Consider the following 17,210-nt stretch of genomic DNA (forward strand, 5'->3'; position numbering starts at 1 on the left):
TAAATTTTGTAGAAAAATTTTGTGCATTCAAATGCAAATTTGGGAGCTCACAAAGATCGAACATGTAAATTATTAACTAGAAAGAAATTAATGAACAAAATTCAACTTGCATTAAGGTTATAAACTATGAAATAGAGATATTAAATGCACAATCTTCAACATGCATAGATATCAACCATGAAATAAAGATATTTTCTACGTTAAATTTATTGTTGATGATTTTTTGAATTATAGTTTTATTTCTAATTTCATATTTTCAAGAACTTGTTTGCTCTTGAATATTCTTGGTTGAATTTATCTTGCCTCTAAATATAGATGTATAATCTATCAGTGTTGGAGCTCTATTTCTCATGATAGATTTTGAATTTTTGATCACTTCATGTATAAATATTTTAGGCTCTAAATAATTTTTTGTATGGAGATGCCATATTAACATTAGATACAAAAATAAATAGAAACCCTATTGCAAACTTGGTGATAAAGAAAGTTCTAGAATTAGCATTCCAATGCTCTACTCCTTCTAAACTAGATAGACCAACCATGCAAAGGACTTCAGAAATTCTTTGGAATATTAGAAAAGATTATTGGGAATTATTACCTTCAAATGGTGAAGATGGTCAACTTCTTCCACATCCTCTTGAGAAAGCTGTGGAAGAAGAATCATCTTGTGACATGAAGGAAATCATTCAAAATATTAAAGCTCTTTAGTTTTGAAACAAACAAATGCCAAGATTGATTCTTCAATGTTTACGTAGTCATCTTTGTGCATTGCCTTATGGAAATATTTTGCAAAAAAAGAATCTCCCTAAGAATCAATGGACATGGCTTAGTTGTGGCAAACTCCTAGGCAAGCATCAACTAGATAAATGTGTTTATATGCTTGTCTTGCACTTAAACTTGGGCATGGAAACGTGAGAGTCCTATATTGTGTGCACTTAAAATGATATATGAATGTAATAATGCAAGAATATTTCTTGTCCCTTTTTTTCTCATGGTGTTCAAATGTGAATGCAACACACTTCTCTTTAGTGTAGGATTTTTTTGTTAGAGGAATTCTATGGATCTTGTCCTATTGGTAATAATATTTGAGAGATTTTCAAGGAATGCTAGCTAGATTAACCATTGAGAGAGTATTAGCACAATGTTTGAAGTAAATTGTTTATATGCTTTCTTTGAAGTGTTGGTTGGCTATTGCACTTTTGTAGGTTTTTCATGTTTTTGAATCATCTACATCTCATTTGTGGGTTGTTCTGATTTACACTCACAACTGAAGATGCAAACATTTTCTCTTTTAAAATTTAACTATAGTATATGGATTTTCTATTAAGGTGTGGTTAAAAGGCTTGGCAGTGATTTGGTTTTGATCAATCAGGTATGCTTGATGTGTTTAGACTTTTTCTACTCAAAATTTAGCTCTTGTTTATGGCCTATTATTATTATGAGCGTTAGAAGTTTATATAGTTCATTTATATATTAAAAATTGCTACTACATTTTGGTTTTCTTTGTGTTTTACATAACCCAAATTAGCCTCGTTGTCTTGAACTTCACTTATTCATCTACAACAATGCTTTAAATTTTTTAAACTTATCTCTCCCTTATGCCACTTTACATCTTCTAGATTGGTAAGGGGTTTCTCCTTTTCTACTATACCAACCATTCCAATTGCATTTGATGATAGTGATTATCTATGCTATGGCCCTTTTTGTATGTTCTTTTTCGGGTTTCTTTTATATAAAATATCTTTGACTGGATTATGATCTATAAGAATGGGGATTTAAGTGAGCCTCTTTGACAAGTGTTAAAATCTATTTTAACTGGAATCCATCTCTCTTCTTACTTGAGCTAAGTATAATTTATTAAGATCTAAGAAGGATTGTATACAATAGCATTGTTTGTCAAGATAGTTGAATGAAATTTATCGATGTATGAAGCAATGGCCTTTTTTTAGAGAGCCATCATCATCCTATTTGATAGCATACAATGTTTAAATAGGCATGAGACAAAAATAATTGTGGGGTGAAATCTTCTATTATGTTTTTCAGTTTATCTTCTTTTCTACTAGTCTTTATATGATCTCTTATTATAACTATAAAATTCTATTTAGTCTCTTTTTTTGTCACCATAAACATCATAAATAGAAGAGACATGTCACTTGGAGTTCCATCTAAACTCTAGCAAGTCTAAACAAACTGGCTATGGACGGAGGAAGTGGTTTTTCTTACCCATAATCATACATCTCAAGATTTTTAAGATTGGCAAAAGAGGTGATATAGAGGTGCTCTAGTATGGTTGGATTTTGTTGCTTACTTACAAACCCTAGGCTCTACAATTTTGCTACATAATTGGAGTTTATAGCTAGGCGGGATAGATATAGAAAACTTGCCAAACTCTAGCAAATTTCAACTTTCCAGTTACTTGGAAGCTAAGCATATTATCTAGATTTCTTAGCTTATTGGATGACTTTCTTTAGCATCTTTGGTAGGTTTTCTTGTTTCGTCTAGTTCCTGCAATACTATGGTTATTGTCATTGGTATTGAGACCTGCCATGTCTTTTATGCTTTAGAATTATATAGGACACAAACCTTACCAACACGTAAAGTTTAATGTTGCCATTTTTTTGTCCTTTTAATTGAACACTATATATATTGCTAATTAAAATGATTTTGTTACATATTAAAAAATATAGTGAAAATAGTCATACTTTGAGAGTCCAAACAAAATAATGGTCTAGAATAGAAATTGTTATTTTTACACAAATGTTGCAATGTGTTGGCTTATCATTTTCATTCACATTTGGTGCTACAGGCTTGCATGTGCCTTGCTTTTCTTTAAAGTAACTCTCTATTGTGTTTGACTAAGTGTTGATTCAGTTCTATCAGCATAGTTGTTGTTTCTCTTGCAACCATTATATTTGATTTTAATGGGTTTCTTCTAGACATTTTATAGAGAAACCTTTTAACTTGTACGTCTTTGCAGTTTCTAATAAAACATTTCTTTGTAACTATTGTTGTTATTTTTAAATGTTATCCAAATTAAATCCAATAAAAAACATAAACTATAAGAATGTAATAATAAGGATCAATGCCTATTTTTTTCATACACATCCTTCGTTTCCTTGAGATGCCTATCTAGTCATTCACCGAATAAAATTTAAAAGATTTGTGAAAGCCTAAGGAATTTCACTTTCCCAGTTAACTAAAGAAAATAAGCCTCTTCAACTTTCCAATTCTGAAGGGTTAATATCTACAAACAAATTCCACCTATAAGAATGTAGCTCTTTGTAGTTTCTAATAAAACATTTCTTTGCAGTTTCTAATAAAACTTTTCTTTTTAACTACTGTTGTTATTTTTAAATGTTATCCAACTTAAATCCAATAAAAAACATAAACTATAAGAATGTAATAATAAGGACCATTGCCTATTTTTTTCATACGCATCCTTCATTTCCTTGAGATGCCTATCTAGTCGTTCATCGAATAAAATTTAAAAGATTTGTCAAAGCCTAAGGAATTTCACTTTTCCAGCTAAGTAAAGAAAATAAGCCTCTTCAAATTTCCAATTTAGAAGGGATAATCTCTACAAATAAATCTTACTGAAATTAAACACATTAATTGGAGTTTGGCTTTGGAAACCACCTAAAAAACAAGTTAAAAAGGGTAGCTTTAGCCTCCTCAACTCTCCAATATCAAATCACCATGACCAAGATCCCCTTGATAATCATCTAATGTTGTATCCAGACTAGCCATTTTGTCATAATCTAAGTTGGCCCACTATTCATTAAGTCACATCTTTTCTTAATTTTGCAATTTGTGCATTACTTCTCCAAAAATAAAAGCTTCAATTTTTCCTCTATCTAGAGCTGCCATTTCTCTTACCTCAGACATTTTTCCCCTATAAAAATTCCTTAAGTAAAGCTATAATTCTTGATTATTAGATTATGCTTTTATTTATTTGGAGGTTGAAATTAGATGTTCAATGACAACAAGTATTATTACGTATGACTAGAAACAAATTCCTAGATATGAATGAAAGCTAAAAGAGTGACATAGGATTTATTTGTCTTCCATGACTAAGAAGCATTTTCTATCTTATACAATTTTGGAAAGCATACATAGTGCATTATGTAAGAATTTTTGGCCTCATTCAGAATATGAGATTTACTCCCCATAAGACTATGGTGCATCATTGCTTCTACTTGCACTGGAAACTTTGTGATGAAAAAAATCAAATTCTAATTAACAACTACTACCATAGTTGGATGTGAATAAGTTACATACTTCTCCTACATTTGTTTGTACTAGTTCATTGCTAATATCAACCATGGTTTCATGTTCCCATTGTAATGCACGACAAATCCACCATTTGTTAGCTACATATCAATGTTTGAGTAGTAGGTTTACCTGAGTAGATGCCACTAAGGAACAATTGTTTCAACTAGAATGTAAGAAAACCTGAAGGAAAATGTCAAAAATCTAGAGAATTTGATCAACTTTCCCGTGCTTTTGATAATGATATTAGATTGTTAAGTAATATTTCTTCAATATAAAATAGGTCCACCCACAAACATCTACATTGAAGTGAGAATGAATTCTAATGTCAAATAATTTGAGATATTTATGGTACCAATGAAATTCCTCATAACATGTTTCAATGGCACCAGTCCCACTTAGATGCATATCTTTAGAGGAAAAGTTTCATGAAGTCTTTTTGACTCATAAGATCATCATCTAGGAAGACTACTTCCAACTATAGGGGATGGCTAAGGAATATGTAAACTTAAATGTTTTAGTATTGAGTGGTACTTTGGGTTCTAAATATTAACAACATTCTATATATTCTAAGAACCTTCAAAGTAATAGCTATGTGTTTACACATCTTATAGTTGCTTCATAATAGAGTATATAATGCATTGTGCCAAGTAAATTCATTTGCACTCTGCACTTTTGTTGTTTCTCCCTTGTAGCTATTCATAGAAAACCAATTCTTCATGGCTCCATGATTGACATTATTGGTGTGTATGGAAGACATGTTGCTAGTGAAATTTAGTATTCTCAATTTTTGAAGTCACCACCATAGATATTGCAAGCACATTATTAAATAACACAGTGATATGTTAGGATTGTGATTTTTCCCATCTATTTACTTCTAAAGTTTATGATTTTTGGATGATTCCTTAATCTTGTGCCCAAACACTACATACTCTTAGGCATTGCCTTCACAGCTAACTATTCTAATGTTGTACTCTATAAAGTGGCCACTTTTACATGTTCTACCAAAGATTTGGTGCCTCTTATAGCTGCTTTATCTAGAAATCTTAATTGAGAGTGTGAGAATTGGGGATATGATTAAAAAAAATTCATGGCCAAATTAGTGAATAACAAATGGATTTGATGGGGTTTGCATTATCTGGCAAAATGTAGAGGACTTTAGAAATTTTAGCTAAGACTAATGTCTGTCCATTGGGCCAGAGTCACCTCCTATTACCTAATTTATTGTTGCCCTTTAAATCTTGAATTCGTTACACGACTAAGATGCATCCCCTTCGGAGAATATTTAGCCAATTCTTTGCTTTTTTTTTTGGATCGGTAAAAGGCCAAGGCCCTATTGATTTTGTATATTAAAAGAACGAAAAAAATCAATTCTTCTCTTCTAAGTTCTTATTTTAGACTAGAAAGATTTTTAAAAATCCCACTAGTTGGAAATGAATTTTCATTTGTTTCTAATTGCCCCTATTCTTTTTGGGAACTCTTAAGTTTTTCTTGCTATCAAGATCTTCCAAATCTGCTACTATGGAGATGAAGATTTTCATGAACACATCTTCAAATTTTTCATTCATCTTCAAAATATCTTCAATATCATTTTGCGTGAATAACTCTAAATTATCGAAGAGTTGCACTAGAATTTGGAATGAATGCTGACACCACATAGATCCAAATATGGGGCTCAGTAATACTACTAACAAAGTTTTTGATTTTTTAGAAGAGATACCACCAATTCTTCTATTGAGTGGGGAGCCTTTTACCATTATTTAATCAACCTCTACTTTTCTTCATACTATCCCTTGTTTAACACAATTCTTAGATAAGCGCATTTAAGTAAACATGTCAAGAGATATCCCATTATTCAACATCTTGTTACAAAGCTTCCAGGCATTATCCATAATTGCATAATAATAGTAAAAATTAATAAGAATACTACATGTGAAATAATTTAATTGAAATACTATGTCTACTTTTTGGTTTAAGAGGTCATTTGCTTCTTATTGTTTCCTATCCTCATTTAGCATATAGTTTTATAAATAAATATTGTACATAAATAATTAAATAAATAAATATAGTTTTAGAAATAAATATTATCAAAAAATTCACATGCCTTGTCTATGCTTCCATTTTTCAAACATGTCTATCATGGCAATTGTGACTACAAAATCTGACAAAAGTTCTTTATGCTTTAATGCATGTCCATAGCTTATTCCAAAGCTCTTGTTTTGGCACAAGCATCAATCATGTTGGCAAAGGTTGTGTGATTTAGCTTTATACCTACCAATTGCATTTGCTTGAATATAAAAAAACATGTTATATATGTGTTTAAACATATATAAACACACAATTTTTTTAGCAAATTGAGTAGCTTTCTTTCTTAGTTTCAATGGTGTGAGCTCTTTCTTTGCCTCTTGGTCTATGGATTGAAAAACTTTGAGCTCAATGGGCAGCCCATGGCAATCCCAACTAGGCACTTAGTGCACCTTATACCCTTCAAGCAATATATATCTATTGAAAAAATCTTTTAGTATCTTGTTCAAGGCATGCCCAAAATGAAAATCTCTCAACAAATATCCTACTCATGATTATGAAGGTAGATATCCTACACATGACAAAGGTTGTGATGTGCATCACAGTGATAGAGGTACATATTCAATTTTTATTGAAAATTAATTGTGTAATTATTAATAAAATTTGGCATCTTAAATTGCAATTGGTGTAACCTTTAAGTGATAATCTTTGAGTATGGAGAATGTCATGGTAATGGAATCGAGTGTGATGTTAGTGTTGAGCATGTTGAGGTTGGGGCTGAACAAAATATGGTAGATGATGTGGCACTATCAAGTAAAGAAACATCCCCGTTATATTCTTTAGATTAATGAAATACTTATAACTTTAAAAAAAATGTTTAGAATTAAACCCATTTATTTCTTATTACACAGGTGCATCAGCCTTATGCTTGAGAAAAGAAGAGGAAGCCTCATGTTCTAAGATTAGAACCACAAGAGCCATAGGAGAATGTTGAAGATAGTCATGATGTGCCTATTAGCCTTTATAGCGAAGATAGTCACAATGTGCCTATTAGCCTTCATAATCATGAGTAGGATCTGTGTCGAGAGTAGAAGGATGTAGTAAAATGTCATGCACATTGTTATCACTATTCAAAATTAACAGCAAATAGATTATTTCTCATGAAGTTCTCAATTTTAGTTATTATTGATTAGACCTATTTACCTTTGTGTGAACCATTGCACCAAAATATTCTACATTTCTTTGGCCACTAAAATCTGTGTCGTGGTGGGAAACCACTTCTTTATAGCCTTGCTTGAAGCCAATTTGTTTGTCCTCTTCCGTGGGTGCTAGATTAAATTTATATATTATAGAGACAAAGAACAATTTATTATTCTCCTTACCATAAATTTTTGTTTGTCCTCTAGAATAATATATATATGTATAGAGATTTATATATGTATATATGTATATAAATGTGTGTGTGTGTGTGTCTATATATTTTTTTTTACAATTGTATTTATGTAGATATATATATTTAAATTTATATTTCCATATATGTATATATGTATGTATGTCTATATATATATATATATATATATACAAACTATATCCCATAAGTATATATACCTATACATGTATACATATGTAGATCTAAATCATTCATATACTCTCCTCTGTATATGTATATTTCTATTTGTGACCAAAGCTAAAAGGATAAGGTGCTAAATAGTTTTATGGATTCCTATTTTGAGAATAGGTGACTTGTCAAATTTTTTTTTATGGGGGTAAGACCTATTAACCCCTTACCCCCTTCTTTTCATTGCCATGGAATATTGTTTTTTTATTCTAATTTATTCAAGGATTGCAATATTTACCTCTAGTGTCCACCATTTCTTTAACCAGACCAGAGATCTCCTCAAAATTTTGTCGCTCCAATTTCCTCCAACATTAATATTTGCAACCCTCTTAACTACTATTATTTGTAATCCCTAATATGTTGGGAAGGGAATCTGGCTAAGATGGATTTTGATCCAACCTTGCATTTTTTTTTTGGAGGTTCTTCTATCATAAATCCTCCCCTTGTATTAAAGGAGGTATGCCTTCTTAAAGACCCTTATAAAGAGCATCTATAATATATACAGGACTCTGGTCCTAGGCTATATCGGGGGTTTTCTTTGCCCTATTCTTTTTCCCCCAATGTCTGCAATTGAACAGGGAAAAACTTTTGTAAAATCTTATGATAATATAATATAAAGTCTTGATTACAATTGCGTATTAATGAATTTTATATCATATTAATGAATGTTATGTGATTGTATTAATTGAATTTTATAGTTCATAAATGGATGAAAGAAATGAATGAAGTATGTAGTTAGATATTAATGGGGAATTTTGATTGATGTTAGGGGGAGGGGGGTGAGGCCAGATGAGTTTCCACCTTCATATGGTTGGCCTTGTTAAGTAGAGAATATTATAGTATTCTCAAAACCAAGTGAAGCTCAAACTAACAAACCCAAATCCATCTACCTCTCATCTTCTCATCCTAATAAGTCATCTTTTTCCCCACTTTTATTTGGAAGGGTCTAAAGCCTAATCAATTCATCATCTACATATCTTGAAATCATAATGCTCCAAAGAAAAGAATGATGTGTTTGAATAATGTAACCTATTTCTTTCACCCACTTTATTTGGATGCCAATTTCTTGCATAACCAAGTTGAGATAGTGTAACTTGTAAGCTGACCAAAACATGTGCTCATATCTCACCTCAACTAATGTAGAGTCTATAGCCTTAATTTACTAAAATCTTCTTAAGTGCCTAGTAGCACCCAACCCACTGCAAGATGCCAAGCAAGGTTACCAACCTTTACCCAATGCTGACCTCTATCTCTCCAAGTGGACTCCACTTCTCTAAGGCCTTATCCCCTTTCTAGAGCTCTTAGCAAACTTGGATCAAATTAAGGCTTTAGGGAGAATAGCCCTCAATTAGGCCAAATATGGAAAATTAGGAAAAATTCTTTCAAGGCTTCAAAAAAAGATTGGTTTTGTCATTCCTAGTCCTATATACCTTAGTTTTTATTAAATACAAATAGAAGAACTCCACCACTTAAGCTTTGATTCAAATATGACCCCATCTTCCAACAAGATAGTCTAATATGAATCCTGAAATCTCTTCCCACGATAGTGGTTGGCTTTGACATGATTTTTGCTAAGTTCATTTTTGTGTATACAGGTTGGAATGGAGCATTGGGCTTGTTGGGTTCACCAAAATTTTTGGCATGGTGCTCTCTATAATATCCATGAGGTATGAAATTAATGCTATTGTAGTTTGAGCTAAAGTGGACTTGTATTTTTCTATTATGTATGACACTGGTAAATAAAGTGGAAAGTAATAGTATCTTACAAGATGGATCAAAAAATGTTTAAAAGGTTTGGTAGACAGTGGAGACAATAAGGAAACTTCTTTGTAACTTACTATACTTTTATTTTCAATTTAAATCTATATGTAGTGTAATATGATCTGTGAAGAAACATCATTTTTGTTGGATGTTTTGAAGCCTAATTTGCCAGAACATGTGCATATTCAAACTAAGGCAAGTTGTTAATATGATTATGAATCAACTAGCATTTAAACCTAGTTTAAAAGTACACTAATGTGCAAAGTTTGGAAAGAGTGAAAATGTAACTATATATACATTTTTGATTGTAGAAATTACTGTGGTTTTATCTTTTCTAATTTTATTTTCCTTGCAGGTTCTTGAGATTAATTTGGTCACTTTACATGATGTTGTTGATGCTATCTTGCCAAATAGATTTTTTAGTCACTATGACTATCCTTGTATAGCACAATTGTGTGAGAAAACTAGTTTATATATGTGCGCACTTGAGGTAAGTGATTCACTGGGAGTACACTTTGGCTTTAATATAGATTGAATATTTTGTATGAAATATTATCTATATGAATTTTTGTGGAAATCTTTTCTAGGTTTACTTTAGTTTTCCTTATGTCAAATAGTTTCTTAGGAAATATTTATGCATCACTAATATTTTAAGTTTGGTTACAACACTATAGAGAGTTGCCTAATATCAAATGTGTCATTTTCAACACGCATGCTATTGAGCCACAGGTCTATGAAACATCTTGTTCTCTTGAAATTGAATAGAAACTATCAATTCCCTTACTAATTCCAGAACTTTCCAAGCCCTTGTCGAGTTCTTTGGGACCATTTCTAGAGAGTGGGCATTGGAGTGCATGAAAGATATAAATTATGTTATTGAGCCACAAGGTAACATGGTTAGTTGATATAAATTATGTGTCATGGTTCATTTGTTTACAATATACATGTAATAGGTTTTGAGTGAAATTTACTCAAAAATTAATAACATATACTTGTTTTTCTCAATTGGGTTTTAGGAAGTGTATGTCTATGATTGTTCATGATCCACATGGTGAGATTTTACTTTTATGCAAAGGTGTTGATAATTTCATTTTCAAGAGACTTTCTTTGGAAGTAGAGTGTAGATACAAAATACTAGATCATTTGAAGGAGTATGGATAACTAGGCCTTAGAAAGCTAGCTTTGGCATATTCAAAACTTAATGAAGGATCCTGCTTGGATTGGGAGGTAAGTGCATTTAGATACAAGTCTTGTTGTCTATTGGCATATTCGTGTATGCTAAATTCAAGTAATAGAGATGAAAATGTGAATTCATTCATTGAGATCTATTTCTATTTCATTTAATCATAATCATTTTTAACATGAATAGAAGAGATGGATCAAAGAAAAATAGGATATTATTAATTCTGATGAACAGAGTTAAAGCATGGAATAGTTAGCTAAAGAAATTGAAAGAAACTTGACTCTTATTTGATTGATATTTATGAGTAGATTAAATATGTTAAATAACAGTAGCAATTTTGGAACAATGTTTTACCTTTTGCAGGTCTACCAAGAAATTAGGAATAATGTAAAGGATGCAGTGATAAATTTGGTATATTTCTAAAAATATTGATAGTTTGTCAACAATTCTTTAGACTTTTTAATAATTTTATTTATTTACTAAATATGTTCTTATCCACAAATGTTATCTTAGATTGATAAGGAACGTGAAGGAGAACAAATTGATCGGGCTTTGTTGAAAAATGTTCTTGGCATCTTTATAGAGATTGGGATGGGTAGCATGGAGTTCTATGAAAAGGATTTCGAAGTACCCATGTTGGAAGACATTGCTTCTTACTATTCTTGAAAGACTTCCTTTTGGATTCTAGAGGATTCTTGTCTAGATTAAATGCTCAAGGTCAGCACTAAAGGTGAAGTTAGGAAAGGAAACAAGATTTGACAATTTTGCCTTCTATTATGAAAAGGCTCTTTATCTAAAAATTAATGCATATGAATATTGTAATGCATGCTAAGGAATGTTTGAAGTGAGAAAAAGAGAGAGTTGCCCATTATCAGCATTCTAGTAGTGAATAGAAATTACTAGAAGTAAGTCTTTATAAAATACACTTTATTTCTATGACAATCCATGGATTCAACCAACCATAAAAATGTTTCTAATAAATATACATGAAAATCGACTTGCTTGTTTTAGAATTTAAATGTTCAAGTTTTGATGTTCAAGTGTGGTGGTCAGTTTACTTCTAAAATGGAGGGAATGGTATGCTACATCGTACGTAAATAAAAAACTCACTCTCATTGCATGGAAAGTCACTTCTCTCATGTTTGTGTACTATTGTAGGTAGTATGATATTACTACAACATATCATATCATTTTCCTGACTTAGTAGTCTCAAATGAAAACTTAGCTAGAACTGGTGGCATTGGAATACAAATACAAGGGCCTGGTAGACCAATGAGCACCATCCCACAACAAGGTGTTCAACTACTACCTTTCCAGTAATGAGGGAATAATTGTGAGATCAAAGGACAATTGAGATGTTAGTCCACATGCACAGTCCTATTTTGGACATTATTAAAAGGGGATAAATGTGTTCCAATGATCATCTTAGATGATGAAATGATTGAATTTTTTTTCAAACTTATGTATTGGTGAATAGGATATGTTGTAGCAGTTTGTTTAATGCAAACACTTGTTTAGGGAGTAGAATTGTTGATCAAGTAGGTCATAGAAAAGAATATTGAAAAATTTTAATCATAGTTTTGATAGAGTTCTTGTATTTTAAGATTGAACATAATTGTTGGTTGATTGATACACAAACACAAACTTGAGAAAATGCTTTCTTTTGATCAAACAAATCTGATCATAAAAGAACTTTAAAGATATACTAGTCAATTTTTTACACCTTAGCTCTAATTCATGCCACCTTTTGTGTGAATTCTCATCAACACTAGCTTGTGTCCATTCTGACACTTAATCACTCATTCCAAGAATCGCCAACCAAAGTATATCAATATTCTTAGCTTCTTTGAGGCATTCTATAAAATAGTTCACATGCCTTACCTATGATTTGACATTTTAGATGCAGCTTGCACTTTCTCATCCTAGTGATGGATTATAGAGAGTATAGGATGCATGCAAAATGTCAAATCATATGCAAAGCATGTGAACTATTTTAATGAATGCTTTAAAAAAAATTACACCCAGGAATTGTGAACTATTTTATAGAATGCTGGTAGAAAACTACTAGCATTGATCAAAATTTTGACCAACACTTGGGTGTTTTCTACCAGCATTGGTTGAAATTTTGACCAATGCCTAGGTGTTTTCTACCAAGAATTGGTCAAAATTTTGACCAATGCTAGGTAGTTTTCAACCAAGCATTAGTCAAAATTTCAACCATTACCTAGTAGAACTTGCACCATGGCTTTGGAAGGATTTCAACCAATAGATTGGTTGAAATTTTGACCAACCAGTATGTTGGTCAAAATTTTGACCAATAATTGTTGAAAAGTAGGCTCAAATGTACTAGTGTGGGAAGAACTGATTGTTCTTTTTATTGTACCTAATCTGATGATAGTTCTAAAAGAATTTGTAATCAACCTAGCTAATCAATAACTAGACAAATTTAACTAGGTTATGGCTTGGGCATATGGTATTCCCATTTATCATATGGTTGCAATGTTGGAGGCAACATATTTTCCAAAGTGGTAGCAAGTTTTGTATCATATGATTTGAACTCAAATCCTTATTTAATGAAGTAACACAGTGGTTTTTAGGGTGAAAAGTGTTGGCATAAAGGTATTTTCCATTAGTGAAAACACTCATTATACAGTTCAAATCAAGCGTCAAAGATACAGTTCAAATTGAGTGTCGAAGACAAAGTTCAAATTGAGTAAAGTTGCACTTAGTGTTAACTGAGTAAAGATAGAAGCAGTGTTAACCGAGTAAAGATAGAAGCAATGTTAACCGAGTAAAGACAGACGCAGTGTTAACCAAGTGAAGACGTACTTAGTGTTAACCGAGTAAAGATAGAAGCAGTGTTAACTGAGTAAAGATAGAAGTAGTGTTAATCGAGTAAAGATGGATGCAATGTTAACCGAGTGAAGATGTACTTAGTGTTAACCGAGTAAAGATGGACTCAGTATTGACCGAGTGAAGAAGGACTCAATTTTAACCAAGCTCAGTTGGTTAACAAAGAAATTAGCTTTTACCGAGTGATACTATATCTACCGAGTCACCAATGGTTACTGAGTTCTAGGCAACGTTGTATGACTAGTATGAACTGAGCCCCTACCTCTACTGAGTGCATGACGATGTTGTGTAACGTAGTGGATGTCGTGTATTAGAAGGTTGTCAAGTCTGTCTGAAGAACTCGAGTTTATTTTACTATTTGGCTGACTCAGTTATATTTTGTTTACTTGTGTTCAGCCGACCTTGCATCTATAATTACTAAAATGGTATATATATGTTGTAATTGTTGTGATACAAGAGTGATGTTTGAATATGTACATTTTGTGATACAAGAGACAGATGCGAATTCAATAGCAGAGCGGTATATTAGCAAGGTTCACAAGGTGCAGTAAAGATTTCATCAATCACAAGAGGTGATTATTGCAAAGGATCTAATCAAGGTATATGTAGATCTAATTGATTCATCCTAACAGGTGAGTCATCTAAAAATCCTCTAACAAGGTAGACTTAACAGTCTTTGTATAAATCTCCTAACAAAGTGCATACTTGTAAAGTGTGTTTTAAATCCTTTAACAAGGTGGATCTAGCAATCCTCTTTGCTCCTAACAGAGCAGATCACTAGAAGTGATCATTGTATGCCTTAACTGGCTAACTTCCTACTGCAAAAAAGAAGCTTTGTGGGTTTCATCCCCACCCCAGTTTTACTTTCTATTTTGGAAGGTTTCTGGGTCACCAAAATCTCTGTGCATATGTGTTATGAATATTTATTTATCTCTTGCATGCATCAGATTAGGTAAATGAATGATTTTCAATTTATGCTGAATTAACTTAAAAGTTGTATAGTTACTGATTCACCCCTCCCCTCTTAGTAACTTGTTATATCTTGAATATTTCCAATAGAAAGGACCATTTCACCTTAATCTTCTTGCTAATGAGAGGATAAAAAGTTGGCTAAATGTAGCCCTTGAAATGATGAATCAATTTGTAGAGGGTATGACTATGGAACAACCTAGGGCTAGAGAGAATGTAAGATATCTTATGGTGATGGAGAAACACTAATTTGAGGCACTCTACCAACAACAAGAAACAAAAGCATATGCTCAACAAAAAACCTCATCTTCCACAGGTAGTGGGATTCACCTGAATAATTCCATGGATGCGCCTCAGTTGACTTTGAAGTGATTGAAACATATGCACAAGAACATGACATTCAATTTTTCCTTAAAGTAGGATGCACACATGATGGTCTTCAAGTTTATAGCTTTGGAACTATCAGTATCTACCTAGATTTTGTAAAATAACAAGTGCTTGCACAATCTGGAGATAGATGGGTGATTTCATCATTGGACTAGCTAGTTGAGATGCACCATAATTGAACTAAAGAAAATCATTGATAAAACAAACATGTCATGAAGAGGAAACTTGAAAACTTGAACGTTGAAATGTTAAAATGAAAGCTATCAAGGATCAAACACCTTTTCCAAAGTTGCAACACAATGTGAAGTTGATTTTAGACATGGCTTAGAAAGACATGGATGACAAAAAATAATAGCTTAGACAAAATAGAGGATATTATGGGAGCACTAGATAGAATCAAAGAAATTATTGCAGTAGGCACTATGACATTGGAATCACTTGCAAGTGTCTTTGAGAATTTATAGCCCAAATATTTGGAGGACTACAAGTTGTGCAATTTATCATGTATTGCATCTACATCTTCTTTTCCATTACTTATAAGAGTGTTTCAAGGTTTGGAAACACTTCAACATCCTTTGCATGGTTTATAGGTAATGTCATTGTGGAAGAGGCTTCTACAAGGGAATGAGCCTTGTGATTATGGTATTTACATAGAAGCACAGTTTGCTTCTTTAACTCCTTACACTCAACTCTTCACTGAAGTTATTCTTCTAGCAGTGAGAATAGCTACTACAAATTCCTAGAAACCAAGGGACCTTGAACCTATGCTACAATTTTTGGAGACATGGGAGAAGTTACTACTAGCCTCACTACTTCATATCATTCAAGATCATGTAGCAATGCCCAAATTAACAAGAGCAATAGATACTTGGTATCCTCTTAGGGAGAGTGTGCCAATACATGCATGGTTACATCCATGGCTTCCATTGTTGGGCTAGTGTATGGAGACTTTATATACAACCACTCATTATAAGTTGGGAAATGTGCTTCATACTTGGCATGCAAGTGATGCATCTACATATGCAATTTTATCACCTTGGAAAACTGTATTTGATCCTACTAGCTGGGAACAACTAATCTGATGATAGTTCTATAAGAATTTTTAATCAACCCAAATAATCAACAACTAGACCAATTTAACTGGGTTATGGCTTGGGCATCTATTATTCAAATTTATCATATGGTTGCAATGTTGGAGGCAACATTTTTTCCAAAGTGGTAGCAAGTTTTGGATCATTGACTTTGTTCAATTCCTAATTTTAATTAAGTAACAAAGTGGTTTTTAAGGTGGAAAGGACTATTTCACCCTGAGATTCTCTTTAATGAGAGGATAAGAAGTTAGATAATTATAGCCCTTGAAATGATCAATCAAGTTATAGAGTGTATGAATGTCGAATAACTTAGGGCTAGGGAGAATGCAAGTTATCTTAGGGTGAGAAAGCAATTCCAATTTGAGGGATTTTAGCAGCAACAAGCAACATCGATATATGTTCAAGAACAAGCCTCATCTTCCATAGGCAGTGGGATTTTCTTGAATAATTCCATGGGTGCACCTTAGTTGAGTTTGAAGGAAGTGATTGAAACATATGCACAAGAACATGACATTCAATTTTTCCCTAAGGTGAGACACACACATGATAGTCTTCAGGCTTATGGCTTTGGAACTATCAATATTATCTATCTAGATTCTATAAAACAACAAGTGCTTGCACAATCTAGAGATCGATGGGTGATTGCATAATTGGAGTAGCTAGTCGAGACTCACTGTAATCAAAGTAGAGGAAATAATTGATAAACCAAACATATAATAAAGAGGAAACTTGAAAACTTGAATTTCAAAATGAAATCTATCAAGGATCAAACACCTATGCCATATTTTAGGCATAAGAGGAAAATATTTAGAAGTTTGATCAAAATTTAAGGTGCGAGAGAGAGAGTCTGTAGCAATATACCAGAAGGAGAATGAGTGGCTTTAGAAAGAGATTGCATGTTAGAAACAATAGGTGGACAACATAGACAATATTACCAAAGCACTTAGAATCTAGAATTTTTTTATGATAGGTACTATGGCATTGGAATCACTAGCAAGTGTCTTTGATAATTTATAGTCCAAATATTAGGAGGACTACAAGTTGTCCAATTTGT

At 32.4% G+C, this 17,210-nt stretch overlaps 1 pseudogene; it reads left to right on the top strand.

Annotated features, from left to right (window-relative positions):
* Positions 1-15,318: 15,318 nt before the first annotated feature.
* Positions 15,319-16,857, top strand: LOC149527907 (septin and tuftelin-interacting protein 1 homolog 1 pseudogene; annotated as a pseudogene).
* The last annotated feature ends 353 nt before the right edge of the window (positions 16,858-17,210 follow it).

The sequence above is a fragment of the Cupressus sempervirens genome, unplaced genomic scaffold, assembly GCF_028749045.1.
Source record: "Cupressus sempervirens isolate cs-2001-9-10 unplaced genomic scaffold, ASM2874904v1 CseChr00c100005_01, whole genome shotgun sequence".
Classification (NCBI taxonomy): Eukaryota; Viridiplantae; Streptophyta; class Pinopsida; order Cupressales; family Cupressaceae; genus Cupressus; species Cupressus sempervirens.